This window comes from Heliangelus exortis, chromosome 10 (genome assembly GCF_036169615.1).
Source record: "Heliangelus exortis chromosome 10, bHelExo1.hap1, whole genome shotgun sequence".
NCBI lineage: Eukaryota > Metazoa > Chordata > Aves > Apodiformes > Trochilidae > Heliangelus > Heliangelus exortis.
Genome location: NC_092431.1, coordinates 6,606,766 through 6,620,471, shown reverse-complemented (window position 1 = coordinate 6,620,471; position 13,706 = coordinate 6,606,766). Strand labels below are relative to the sequence as shown.

Genomic DNA, 13,706 nt, shown 5'->3' with positions numbered 1-13,706 from the left:
GACTAAGGAAGAATTCAAGCCTGTACATCCTATCTGTGATTACCAAACTTTAATCACATGTACCTTTCTACTGTTTATTATTTATTTGGAGCCTCTGCTAAATAAATAACAGTGAAAAGATCTGTGGAAGAAGTGTGTTTTCCTTGGCAGTCCTTGGTACCTGTGTTTTACTATTCAAAGCATCTGGCACTGGACTTGCTGTTTGCTCTGCTTCAAAGCTATGTATATTACTTGTATAATTTCTTCTGCTGTGTATTAGATCTGTCATTGCTTCTGAAATGAAATGCCAGGCTGCAATGTGTAAGAGAAATCCTAACATAGCCAGTGCTGTGAGATTCCTCTGCTTTCATTAGAATTTCAGTTAAAGATCCTTAGGATCTGAGCTGGATGGTATGTAGTTTCTCTTCCCATTTTCCTCCTTGTTAAATCATGAGCAGAAACAACCTTGCTTACCATTCCTCTGTGAAATGAAATACTAATTGATGCTCCTTGGTTAATGATTTGCAAACTTTCTTAACCTTCAGAAAGGTCTGAGCTTGATTTTGAAGTACAAAGAGGGGGAGTAGATCTAAGCTCAGGGTTTGTCCTCTGAGGCAGCCCAAGTCTCTCTATGTCAGTTTCCAAATCTCTACAACCAGGATAAGTGTTAGACCAAGATCAAAAGAATTGGAAAAGATTTAACAGAGCCTTCCCTGGCTCTTTGCAAAGCAGAAGCTTCATCATTTCAGTGAGCTGGCAGCACTTGAAGCATACTCACTGATCTCATAAAGCTTGGTAAACTTCAGCCCATGGATGTCTGGTCCTGCTCTGGCAAGGGGGTTGGACTCAGTGGTGTTCAGAGATCCCTTCCAACCCCTGACATCCTATGATTCTGTGATGTGCTGCTCTATGAGCTGTGAAAGAGCTGTTGAGAAGATGTACAGACCCATTTCAAGCCACAAACAGATCAATCATAAATAAACGTTCCAGTCATATAAAAGGCAATTTAAGGATACTTCCTACTGTCTCAATTGCTGTGCAATAAAACCATTTCTCAGACTCTGGCTCAACCCCCGGGGGAGTCTGGAAGAGGCAGAGTAAGGATAGCAAAGGATTAGGAGAGTCAATAACTTAGTGGCTTATCTGCAATTTTTAAGCATTTAATTATTAGCTGTGTTAATCATAAAACAGAATCATTTTAGGAGGAAAAAACAAGAACATAAACAGTAATCACTCAGACATCCTGCAGTTCAGAAAAGTGGGACAGCTGAACTCATCAGCTGCTGGGTTCTGCAGGAACAGAGTTACAGGAGAGAAGTCAGGAGGTTCCTGAAGCTTCTGAGCTCAGGAATGGTATATGGAAGGTCACCAATAACCAGGTGCTCAGTATTCCTCCTGATGAAAGAACAGTTCAGCACCACACAAAAAGAGGAAGCTCAAACAGAAGAGGAGACTTGGTTAAACTGGGGGACTCCTTGACACTGGACATTCTGGATATCAGACATTTGCCTGAGTTCAAAGAACCATCAAGCATATTGCTGGGAGATGAAGCAACACAGAGATGTTAAATACAAGAGTCACCCTGTAGTTAAGCTGCAAATCACTGACAGAAGGAAACTATTCCTGAGAAGCAACACCACATTTGCCATCTTCATCTGCTCATCCCCAGACAACTTAGACACAGGCTCCCAGCCTGGGTGGGTGCTCTCTCTGACCATTTCTTCCTACAAATTACCTACAAGCCTTTCCACATTTCTCCCTACAAACCTTTTTTCACCAGGAGCCTCTCTGTGCTTCCTCAGTGTGGGACTCAGAGCTTGCACCTTCAGACAAGAAGTAGCCAGCTCACGTGTTTCACTCTGAGATTATTAAACAGCTGCTGGCAATTAGAGGTATTTAGCAGTTCTTGGTTAATACAAAGGCTTGCAAACCTGCAGAGAAAACAGCTGTTGCTGCTCTGGAGGCAATGAGAGAGCTGATGGTAGCAGCAAACAGAGGAGGTGATGTTGCTAACAAGCAGAGTGCATCTGATTGGAGTTTAGATTTAAGTGGAGCTGTGGGCAGGAAGGCTGTAGGGAGGCAGGTGTTGGGGCAGGTCCTTCTTGCTAAAACCAACCATTCTCCCTGTTCTGGAGGTCTGGTTTTGTGAAGGAATTATTGCAGCACAGGGAAATGGGGAGGCCTGTGTTCAGAGTCATGGTTTTATTTGGAAGCAAACCTCCATGAGCTGCCCATCACTGGTGCTTGGGTGGCTGCATGGCCTCAGAGAGAGGACACAGCTGATGCAGTGGGTGCAGGAGCAGGAGGCAACACAGGGCTATTTAATTTCTGATTTTAAGATGGCTTTTTGGGTCTCTGTCACTCAGTTGACTATTCTTTTGAGGCCATAATTTCCATTTGAGAAATGAGTCTCACACTGTGTCATATGGTGTGTCCTGGCTGCTAAGCCTGCATGTGCCTTGTCAGGAGTTTTGGCTGTCACTCTATCTCTGTGCAGTGCCCAGCACAGTCAGGGCTAAATTTTATCTGGTGTAGCAAGGCACTGTTGCCATAAAAAAATCAAACTTCATAGAGTGCATAGTTCCTCATGGTTGTGGATTCTTTGGACTTTTTTTTTTTTTTTTTAATTGCTCCTTTTGGTTTCACTGTAGGAGATGTGTTTTGATTGATTTTCATATGAACACTCCTGTAAAATCTAATATCCCAAGGAATGCTGGGCAAATTATAATGATTTCTTGTCTGTGTTCTAAGCATCTCTGTTCCCACTTGAAAACTTTTGCAAAAGTTTTCTCCTCCCACACAGGAAGTGGGGTTTTTTCAGCTCCCCAGAGACTTTTCCAGAGCTGTGCACCTGGGTAAGTTACAGTTTCTGTATAGCACATACATTTCCAGCATCTCCCTGGGCTCTTGTCCTTGGGGTTCTCAGAGTTCTCATAAGTAATGTACATGTGCATGCACTGAGCTGCCAACAGACTGTGCATGAGGGGATAGGCTGTAATAGAAGTTAAAGTTCTTTTTCAGGAGACCACAGTCTGATTTGGGGTTACACAGCTAAATCAGATGGTGCTCCTGTGAGATCATTCCCTGTAAAATTAATGCACAACTCAAAGAGAAATTAAAGCCTCGTGATGGTGCAGGGTAATGGATTTAAGAAAAATGCTGTAGTCATGTTAACAACCTATGTGTGCCCCGTGGCTCTATGTGGGAATTCTTTTTTCATCAGTCAGACTGCTGATGGTTCCATATCCCAACAACTTCTGCCAATCAAGTGTTCTGCTCATCCTACAGCCAACTCATTAACCACTTCTTTCTGTTGTTTGTTTGTTTTGTTTCAGGGGAAATTGCCTTGAGCTGAGCTGATCCTAATCTCCTGTCAGTGCCATTTTCTTTGGTAAAGCTGCTCCTGATGGATGTGTGGTAAGAGGATGCAGAACCAGCTCCTTGGGTGAAATTCCAGGTTCTCAGCAGCCAAGAGATTTATAATCAAGGGAGGTGAAAAAGAAACCATGTGTTGGAACAAGAAATAAACATCCTGGGTTGTATCAGATGTTATAGGGGTCTGGTCCATGAGGGACATGGAATCAGGAGGAAAAAACTGAGCCCTTAAGTCCACAAAGCACAGATATTCTCCACCTATTAAATTAAACAGGAAATTGGTGTTGAGGGGAGCTTGCAGAATCATTAATAACTCTTTTGTTTTGTGGGAAACCAAGTGGATTTCCATCTCCCTTGCTCTGCACTGCTCTCCTGCTCACATTAAAACTTTCACACTGTGGTCACGTCAGGAGCTCAGCACCTACATTCCCATCTAGTGTGTGATGAGATGCCCTGGTAGGTGTTAGAGTAAATGTTTTGAGGAATAAAGTAAATGGCAGCCTGTTCTCCCCACAAGGCTTTCTGTCTGACTTTGCAGACACACACTGGGGAATGACTCCGTGAAGAGGACACAGGGAGCTGCCACCTTTGTTTCTTTTGGGATTCCCACATTGAGAGCTCGGCCCTTCTACCCCTGCTCTTGGTGCAGCACCTTGCTCTGGGATATGTCCCCATTTGTGCAGAATAAGAGGGCAACATCTGGTCTCATGTTTTAACAGTTATTTTTTTGCTTTGCCCAAGCTTGCAAGCAGCCCAAATACTGATAAATCAGCCTCTTGCAGCTAAAGTTCTGCAGTTTCTGTGAAAAATGGCCAAGTTATAAATAACACTTGCCAATTCCCAAGAAGTCTCTTAATGTCATTGATTTGTGTAGTCACTTGGAGGAGAAAGGGAGATGAATCTGCTCTCTTTGGCTTGGGAGTAAACATAAATTGCAGCTCCATATGGCACAGCCAGCCACAGTGAGCCCAAGCAGGCTGGGTAACACAGGAGATATGGTTATAGTTGTATTAGTAATGGACATGGTGTGTGTACTGACATCATCTGAGGCATTTGCCTACCTGTGTACTACTGAAAAATAATTTCCTGGCAAGAAAAATAACCATTAATATTATTCTCATTCTCTGACCACAAAAAATGTTATAAGGTTTGGGAGCCTGCCCTGAGGAACAGAGAAAACAGATAGCAAGAGTCCCTAAAGGATGAAGACATTATTTGTCCAAGTAAACCCAAGAGGTTTATTGTAGAAAGGGAAATTCAGGTCCATCCCTTCCTTTAGTTTCAGAACACCAGTGACTTAATGTCAGCTTGTATGTATCTCTGGGAAAGTGTCTGCTTTAAATGTGTTTATTAATGCTCCATTCATGCTCACTTTCTTCATGCAAACTGCCACTGTTGGCACCTGCTGCAGACATGGGACACTCATCAGGTTCAAGTAGGAAGAAAAAAAGAGTTTGTTATATCAAACCTGGCTGTTTGGAGCTCTGAAACAATGCTGTTGCCATCTCAGGGAACTCAGAGCAGCCACATCAAGGTCCTGAAGCACAGCAGATCCTACCAGAGCCCTGTGATGGGCTTCATGCTGAGGTCCTGCAACACCAGTGGTGCTCCTGGCCACAGAAAGGTAAAGTCACCTCCTCCAGGTCCACCATGGTGCACAGCCACCAGCACTGCTTTCTCCAAATCCTAATCCCTTCCTTGCCCCAGCAGGTCACCTCCAGGCTCTGGGCCAGCAAGCTTGACCCTGCCCCAGCAAGGAGCTGGAATGCCTCATAGCAAGAGTGAGGTTTTACTGGAGGACCTTCCCTGGACTCAAACTGACATTAAATGATGGGAAACACACAACCAGAGAAGTTTATTCCATGCATTACCAACCCACTCTGGTTCAGGTGTGTGTCCCCTTCTCCTGGAGCTCTGCAAACAGCTCCATTGGGTCGACATCCATCACCAGGGAAAGGATTAAAAGAAACCACCCTACTTTATTAGGAGCTTAGGTATGCTTTCCCTGGTGATTATACATGAGGTATACCAAGGCAATGGCATTCTAATAGTTACTGCCCTCCAAATACAAGTAAGGTTTTCCAGCAGGAGGAAAAGCTAATATCTTTTTCCCCTCTCAAACAACCCAACCAATTGTTTCAGCATTAAAGCTCTGCTGGAAACCCAAAGATCCAAGCAGAAAAGTGGTGAAAGGAACTGGCTTTTGTGATGGTTGGACTCAGTGACCATAGAGGTATTTACCAACCTTGATGTTTCTGTGATTCTCTGAAGTGCAGATGCTCACCTCAGCCTGCATCCAGGAGGTATTGGCTGGGCTGGGGCAACAGCCAGGAGCAGAGGCAAAGCCATGTGCTCACCATGCTCACTCCTTGCAGCACCTCCCAGGGGAAAAAAGCAAAGTGGAACTGACTGGTGTATAAATCCTCCAGCAGAACTGGCCAGGAAGAGGAGCAATAGCAGATGGGTCCTTAAATTCACTGCTAGATCCCTGCTGCTATGCAGAGCTCATCTCCTGATAGCTGCCAACATCTCTACAGACAGCAGGGTCTGTGTAGACCTTGCAGATGTCTCTTCCAGAGCCATCAGGAGGACACTGTGGTCACTGTGATCCCTAGAGCACAGGTGTCTATCCCACCCTACAAACTGTGAATCAATTGGCCCCCTAACCAGGCAGGGTAACCAGAGGGTAATCTGGTTTCTTGGGCAAGTTCCCAAGGCAAAAGGAGGACAGTTAGTTGGATGGGAATTCCCCAGAGAAACCCCAGAAATTATAAAACAGCAAGAGAAACCTTCTCCCCAAATCAGCTCTCTTGCCATCACCCTTCACAGTGTTAACTTGGAGACCAGCAGGTTGCCAGAAGTGGCAACTTTCCTGGGAGGTTTAAAACCAAAGTTCCCACTGACAGCTTAATCCCTTGCATGTATCTAGCACTTCACATGCCCAAATTTTAACTGATTCATGGTTAATTAACTCATGGTTAGAAATTTCCCTTGGCACTTCTTGCAAGGGTCAGGATGTGAATGTTAAACTGAGTGTCCCAGGCAAACTGCAGCAGTGCAAGAAAAATAATGGGGCAGATCATCACCTGGCCTTGTAAAGCTCTGTAGATTTACTTGAGCCCAGGGCCTGACCCAATGGTTCTTGAATTCATTAAAGCAAACTGTAAAAAATGAATTGCAGAGCTCCTTCCTATGCCTAACTTGGGTAATTAATTCCCTACTAAGGCAGGTGATGTGGCATGAAATAATATCTTCACATTTATTCAGATGAATATAATAGCATAGTAATGGAGGAGCTGGAGAAGACAGGGGGTTTGAGGCAGTAGAATTGAAGGATTATTGCAAAAAAAGACCGCTCCACAGGAAGGCTGGTGCTAGGCATGCCCTAGCCCTTTGCTGGACCAGGGTGTGAAGAGAAAGGAAATTGTACCCAAAAAGAAAACTACAGGGGAGGTCACTCACCTCTGTGCATCACCCAGAGCTGGGGAGACATCACTGAAGCTCAGAGCAACTCCCTAATGGTGTCTGAGAGGGAACATGTGTGTCCTGAGCTGCTTCCCTTGGAGGACCAGGATCACCTCTCCTCTGCCTTGCTTCATGTCCAGGTCTCAGGAGAACCTCACAAGTTTTCCATAGAGCTATTTTCCCTTTGACAGGAGCCAATCCAGTGAAAGCAAAGCTGTTAGTGAAGATTTTCCATCCACAGAAGTATGCACAGTTTGATATCTAACAAAGCATAAACAGGAATGGAAATGTCCTCTGCAACTACAACATGCAATGGAACGTGGCTGTGTGGATTCTCAGGTGTCTAATAAATCCTGAGCTCCCAGTGCAGCCTATCAATAAAGGCATTAATGGAGCCTCCCTTCTCCACCCAATGGCTCCCTTACACTTGTAAGAACTCAACTTATGAAATCTCTACCTTCTGTTATGTTTAGTCAAAATTGGCTTGTGAGTTCAAAACTGATTTGGGAACACATCTGCTACATAAACATATACACGTGCACACACAACACACTCTGCAATGCCACAAATCTTCTGAGACCAGGCTAAAAAGCAGAGTGGGCACAGGAACATCAGCTCTGTGACCCCTTCCCAAAACTGGGACCTGAATTCACCCCAGAATTTTATACTTACATTCCCAGGGGGCATCCACAGACATACTAATGCCTGGGACAAGTACAGCACGCAGGGCTTGGATGGCTTCTGATGTCCCAAACATAAGAATTACATGGAGCTCTCAGACTGAGTTCAGAAGAAGGCTGCAATGATGATCAGAAGGGTGGAGCATCCCTCCAGGCTGAGAAAGGTGGCATTTTTCAGGCTGGAGAAGAGAAGGCTCCAGAGAGACCCTACAGCACCTTCAGTACTTGGGGAACTACAGAAAAACTGGAGAGGGACTTTTTATAGGGGCATGGAGGAATAGGACAAGGACTAATGGCTTTAAACTAGAAGAGGAAAGGTATAGGTATTAGGATGAAATTCTTCCCAGGTTGTCCAGAGCAGCTGTGGGGTTGCCCCTTCCCTGGAAGTGTTCAAGGCCAAGTTGGATGGGACTTGGAGCAACCTGGTCTGGTGAGAGTTGTCCCTGCCCATGACAGAGGGTTGGGACTAGGGGATGTTTAGGATCCCTTCCAACCATTCTAGGATTCTATGATTCAAACCATATGGCTGGGGGCACAAGAGACGTGCTCACCTCCCTCGAGCCACATCCTTATGAAGAGCAGGTTTGGGGGGAGGGATTCCACTCATTCCCATATCTCAGAGAGCAGTTTGGCCCCATGTCCTGGGGTGCCACGTCCTGGAAGACACGGACCATGACTTCCAAACTCTCAGCCCCAGACAAATACTGGTGCTTGGGTGTGAAGATTTATCCATGCAGCATGGCAAGAGGGGACACTCTGGGAGAAACCTCTCCTGCTGTGCTGTTGGGACAAACCTTTGCACCCACCAGAGCCTCTCAGCTTGTTTCCTCCCCACTTTCACAACAGGGCTCACCAGCCTCCACTACAATATACGCTGGAGCCATCGCTCAGTGATTTGTGATGTACTGAAACAGAGTTTACATTGCAAAAATCTCTAAAATGTCCCTGGAAAGCAATTAAGAGAGAGTTGCATATGAGTGTTAAGGGTTTTCCTCCACGAGCAGATGTCCTCTTGGCGGATGCATCGCTGACCTCTTGCTCCAGCAGCCTTTGTTCCACCTCGGAGCCACAGCAAGGAGTGGGAGCAGCTTGCTCCTGATCAGCCAGCCTGATTTTTCTTCGGCTTTTCTCCGGAAATAAGGAGGATGGTGAGGTGAGGTGATCTTCCCCCGCGGGTGCTGGTGAGGATTACAGAGCTGGCAGCAGCAGGAATGCATTAAGGAAAGCTCCCGGCAACGGGTAAGTTTTAAAATGAAAGCTGGCTCAGTGTTAATGCTCAAGTAATGTGTCCCAGCTGTCTTTAATAAAACAGCCAGCTGAAACTCTGCATCATAATAAACGAAGTAGGGATTTCACAAACATCCTGGCTGCTCAGAAAGAGACAGTCTTTTTTTTTTCTTTTTTTTTTTTTTTCTTAAAAAAAAAGTTTTCTTTTTTTTCCTCAGAGCTTGATTAAACATTTCCTGTTTTCAGCTTTCCAGAAAGGCCCTCAGAAGCCTGCTCCTGCTGCCTGTGTGCTGGCAGCCTCATTTTTCAAAGCCCTCTCCTGGTCCTGGTGTGAAAGAAACAGGAAGATTTGTGTGGGGCTTATGCCAGAAATGCCTCTGCTGTGGCAGCAGCCCCATCAGGCTTGATGCCACTCCTGCAGGCATGGGGTGGCATGATGAGGATGGCAGTCCCAAACATCAGGTGGCTTCCCAAGACCCTAGAGAGGAACCTTACAACCTATCCCATCCTATTTGCAGACAAGGTCTGGATGAAGTTGTCTCCAGCTGGAAATAAACCTTGGAGCATCAGTGACTTCTTTCTGCTCTTGCTGCTGGCTCCTGCAAAGTCACCTGCAGGCTGGATGGCCAGACCTGCTTAAGGGTTCAATAATTCACAAACAACCAAGCCCCTGAAGCTGAACCTGCCAAAGCAGCTGGGCTGGGTTTCATCCCATTGAACTCAGGTCAGCATTCAGAATATCTCAGCCAGCAGAGTGAAATAGGCACCTCTGGGAACAATTTGTTTGAATTAATTTGAGTTGCTTCAACACATCCTAGAAGCACATGGATGTGACTGTGCACATCTTTTGTGTCCATAGCCAAACGTTGCATCCAGCCCCTGGCTGGAGGGGGAGAGGAGAGTTCCCTAACCATGCCAGTCTTATTGATTATCCAGGACTTCTACAGGATTGACCACAAACTCCTCTGAATCAGGGAATCAAAAGAGATTATGTGATTTTTCTCAGCTTTTTTCCCAGCATCTGAAGACCAATCAGATCTTGAAATCCAAAATAAGAGATGAAAGCTGCCTCAAAATTCTCTACCTAGCAAGCAAGGAGTATGCCTGACTCTCAAATGAGGAACAGAGGCATTTTTCCAGCCTATAAAATCAAGTTTCACCAATTAACTTTCAGTAGTGGAGGGTCTGGCTATTCGTACTCAACTTTAATCCCAAATAATGTGTGACAACTTTCAGTGAGCTCATTCCAAATGTTTAATGGGCTTCAGTATTTCCTATGGCTCTCTAATATCTCCCACAAACATAAATCATCTCTGTGGTACAGAAGAGAGAAAAGGCTCAAAGTGCTGACTACAGCAGCATGAGAAATGTCTCCATCATCTCCTGGTTTCACTGGTATGTGCCCAAACATCTCTAGAATTCCAGCTTTGCCTGTTGTTGAGGAATGTCTAAAATTTCTGTGCCATTATCCTGGAAACCAGCTAGGGATCCTTAATGATTTAGAATTTAACTTCTTGCCTTAACTTTCTGCATCTGACAAGGATGTTGCAAGGATTAGTTAATATTGTGAAGTGGTGATTGATGGGCAGATCTTTGAGAACACAAAGTGCTGCCTGATGCTGAGGATTTTCAGGGGAGTTTGGAGAATGGCAAGAGCCAGTCTCAACTGGACCTCTCTGGATCACAAAATGATTGTACAAACCAATGTGAAATGGAAATATTCTTTAGTGTTCATTTTTTGGTACCAGGCTGGTGAATGGTGAGGGATTCAATTGATGCTTCTGGCTAGCCATAAATTTCTGCAGGATTTGTAACATTCTGAGGGGTGTTCCAAGAAAACAGCTTAATTTTCTTTCCCCCGCAGTCTTATTTTACTTTGACTCCTCAGCATTTTCTTTTCCTAAAACAAGGTATCAAAATATCTTGGATGAAATTATTCAGTGCATACTGTGAAACACCTTGCCAAAAAACATTCACTTCAAACAGTGTTTGTTTGGAGTACCTGAGTTTTCCTTCAGCCTCAGGAATTTTGCTTAGTGCAACTCCATAATATTTTAAAATAGAAACAAAACAACATTAAAATTTATCAGCCAGATTCAGTGCTTTTTTAGACTTTGTACACTGATCTTGGGTAACAGAAAATAAGTATTTTTGGAGCTTTCTGAAATATTTTTTAAATGTGTCCATCCTTTTCTTCATTCTACATGATCTTCTTCTTTATTATCCTCTTAGAAGTTTTCAGAATCGTTCCCTTCAAGTTGTGAGCAGACTGAAAATAAAGTGTAAGCACATAGCTCTCCTTAGTAGCTGATGTCTTACCTTTTCCCAGTATTTTTAAAATAACTATCAGTGAAATATTTCTTATTTCCAAACCACTTATTTCCAAGCCACTCCACAGAGGTGATATGGAGTGGCTCATATGCTTTATGGTGGTGTAGTCCATGAAATAGACAGGCCCAGAAATGCAGAAAAAAGATATATTTCAATAAGCAGCTAAAAATATTTTCCTAAAACTTTTCTATCTAAGAATGACTTTATGCCATAACTGTGACATTATTTAAGGAAAAAAACAAAACAAAAAAAACCAAACATCTTTTGAGAAACATTTTCTATTCCAAAATTTGAAAACAATACCTTTTTCTCATTTTGTGACCTCCTTCCATTTAAGGACTAAAGAAAATGTATTTTTCCTGCTGAGAAAGCATGGGAGAGGAAAAGAGTGAATTAATTTTGTGCCCCCTCCTTAATACTCCCAATCTAACAAAAAAAACACCACAAAATCAAAATTAAATAGAAAGTCAAGAATCAAAAGTCATCCTCTCCATGTTCACTACATCACAAAGTTTACACCTTGTTATCTTCTCAAAGGTGAGAACATTTCTGATTAAAGCAAGTCCTGGACAAAAATGACTTAACCTTACCATGAAATGTCAGCCCAGAAGGATGGGGAGATTTTGCTGAGCCCAAACTTTCTCTTTCAGGGCTTTGCCACTGAAGCTACTGATTTGCTCTGCAAATTGCCATTGAACTCACATCTCAGCCTCCAGGCAAAACAAAACATCACAGTACAATCTATAAAATCAGCCTAGGAGCTTGTCTGGGACAGGTAGGCAGTTTGACCTTTGGAAGAGATGGGTTTTTCCATTTTCCATTTCTAAAGCCCAGACTTAAACACTGGGCTCAACATCATAACCTTGCAAGAGGCTTTCAGAGAGCAGAACCTCTGTCGTACAGGAGCTCTGTCAGGCCTGAAAAGAGACTCTATTGATCCCACAAAGGACTGGGTTTTTTTTAAACATCAGTTAAATTTATGTTTCTATAAAGTAAACACTTCCATAAGGAAGAATTCCCCTATCAGAGCTGATGTGTGTCAGCTTTACACACAACATGTCCTTGGCTGGGGAGGAGCAGCTGCTGCTTGAAGGAGCCATCATTCCTGGGAATGGAGAGACAAATCCCTGTGGCACCAAACTGTAGTTCTTGGGAAAAGTGCTATTTGTGACTAGGACTGACAGATTGCCAGGATGGAGACAACACTGGTCCAGGCACATCCAATCAGTTCCAAGCAGGAAGGAGCAGCAGTAAGGTTCTCTAGGAGAGCTGCTTTGGCAGAGACTGAAATTAAGCTGATGGCTTCCAAACCTGTACTAAATAGAGACAGATATGAGAGATGGGAGTGCTTGCTCAGGCTCCATGATGATTATAGCATGGTTTGTATTGCAGGACAGACTGCAATTATATTTGTTTCATGTATGTTTTTAAACAAAAGCCCTCATTCTTGGGATTGTAAAAACAAGCTAGCAAAAACCAGAAAACAAAATGACCCAATAACTCCATCCATACTAATTAACAGTCAAAAACTTTTTCCCAGATTCTTCAACAGTCTAAATAACAAATTCATATTAATTTTAAAGAATGAGATTTTAAAGAAGGGATTGCTCAGAAACATCTACATTCATTTCTGTGTCTTGTCACAGGTAGTCTTGAACCCTGCCCTTCATAACAGACATGCTAGCATTTTAGGGCTAGAAACTGGTTTGGGTCTTGCCATAGGGCCTGTGCTGGGATTTCATCAGTGACCAAGCCCATATTTTGTGAACAAAAAACCAAACTATCTAAATTTGTTCCACTCACAGGAAGAGATGAGAGGCCATGCTGGACCACAAAAACCTTCCTAATAAGAAACACAGCTCCAAGAAACCAGCTTTTACTGACTGAAAGGAAGACATAAGGGAGCACAAAAGAAGAGCTGCTTGGAAGACTTCAGAGCAGCTGCAGAGGTGAGACCCTTCACAGATATTGCAAGGGAAAATGGTGGACTCCTCACAGGGTCATTTTCTTCTGGAAAAAGACCTATATTTTATTTCCCTCATGTTGCTTTTCTATTGTATATCCAAGTGAAGACCACACTCATTGAACCAAGCTGCCTTTTCTACTACTTCACTATTTCCATCTCTTTTCTTTTCCCTCTGTATGTTGCTGAGAAATGATCATCATGTCCTCATGGGGGAAGATCAACACCTCACTTTACTAGCATTTGTCCCAAATTTCCCTTTCCTAGTTGTTACTCATTGCTCCCCCATATATCTGCAACCTCCTGAGGAGGGAAGCTGTAAAGAGAGAAATGTTCTTTTCCTTCCAGAAATCATCTGAAATTAACATTTTCCTTTGCCTATATTACTCATTGTCCAAATGCCAATACAAAGCTCACAAATACCTATTCTCTATAATTTTGTGGCAGCTGAGAATTGTAAAAATGGGTCTGAGAGAAAAAAAAACATAACAGTCTCTTGTTTTGGACTGTCCTGGCTGCACAGAGCAGTGACTTTCAGTGATTATGGCACAAACCATCTCTTCAGTAGGATAAGCAAAGAGATGGTCCTGTGCAGAAAACTGGGTATTGTATATATTAATGTAATCTCTAGACACCCAAAGTAAAACAAGATGCTATTTTAGCCAGACTAAAAATCACCAGGGTTA

At 43.5% G+C, this 13,706-nt stretch overlaps 1 long non-coding RNA gene across 1 annotated transcript; it reads left to right on the top strand.

Moving 5' to 3' along the window:
- The first annotated feature begins 8,229 nt into the window (after positions 1 to 8,229).
- On the top strand, positions 8,230 to 13,446 carry LOC139800391 (uncharacterized). The gene is made up of 2 exons (XR_011727736.1): positions 8,230 to 8,738; positions 12,863 to 13,446. It is a non-coding gene; the product is annotated as an uncharacterized lncRNA (long non-coding RNA).
- Positions 13,447 to 13,706: the final 260 nt, after the last annotated feature.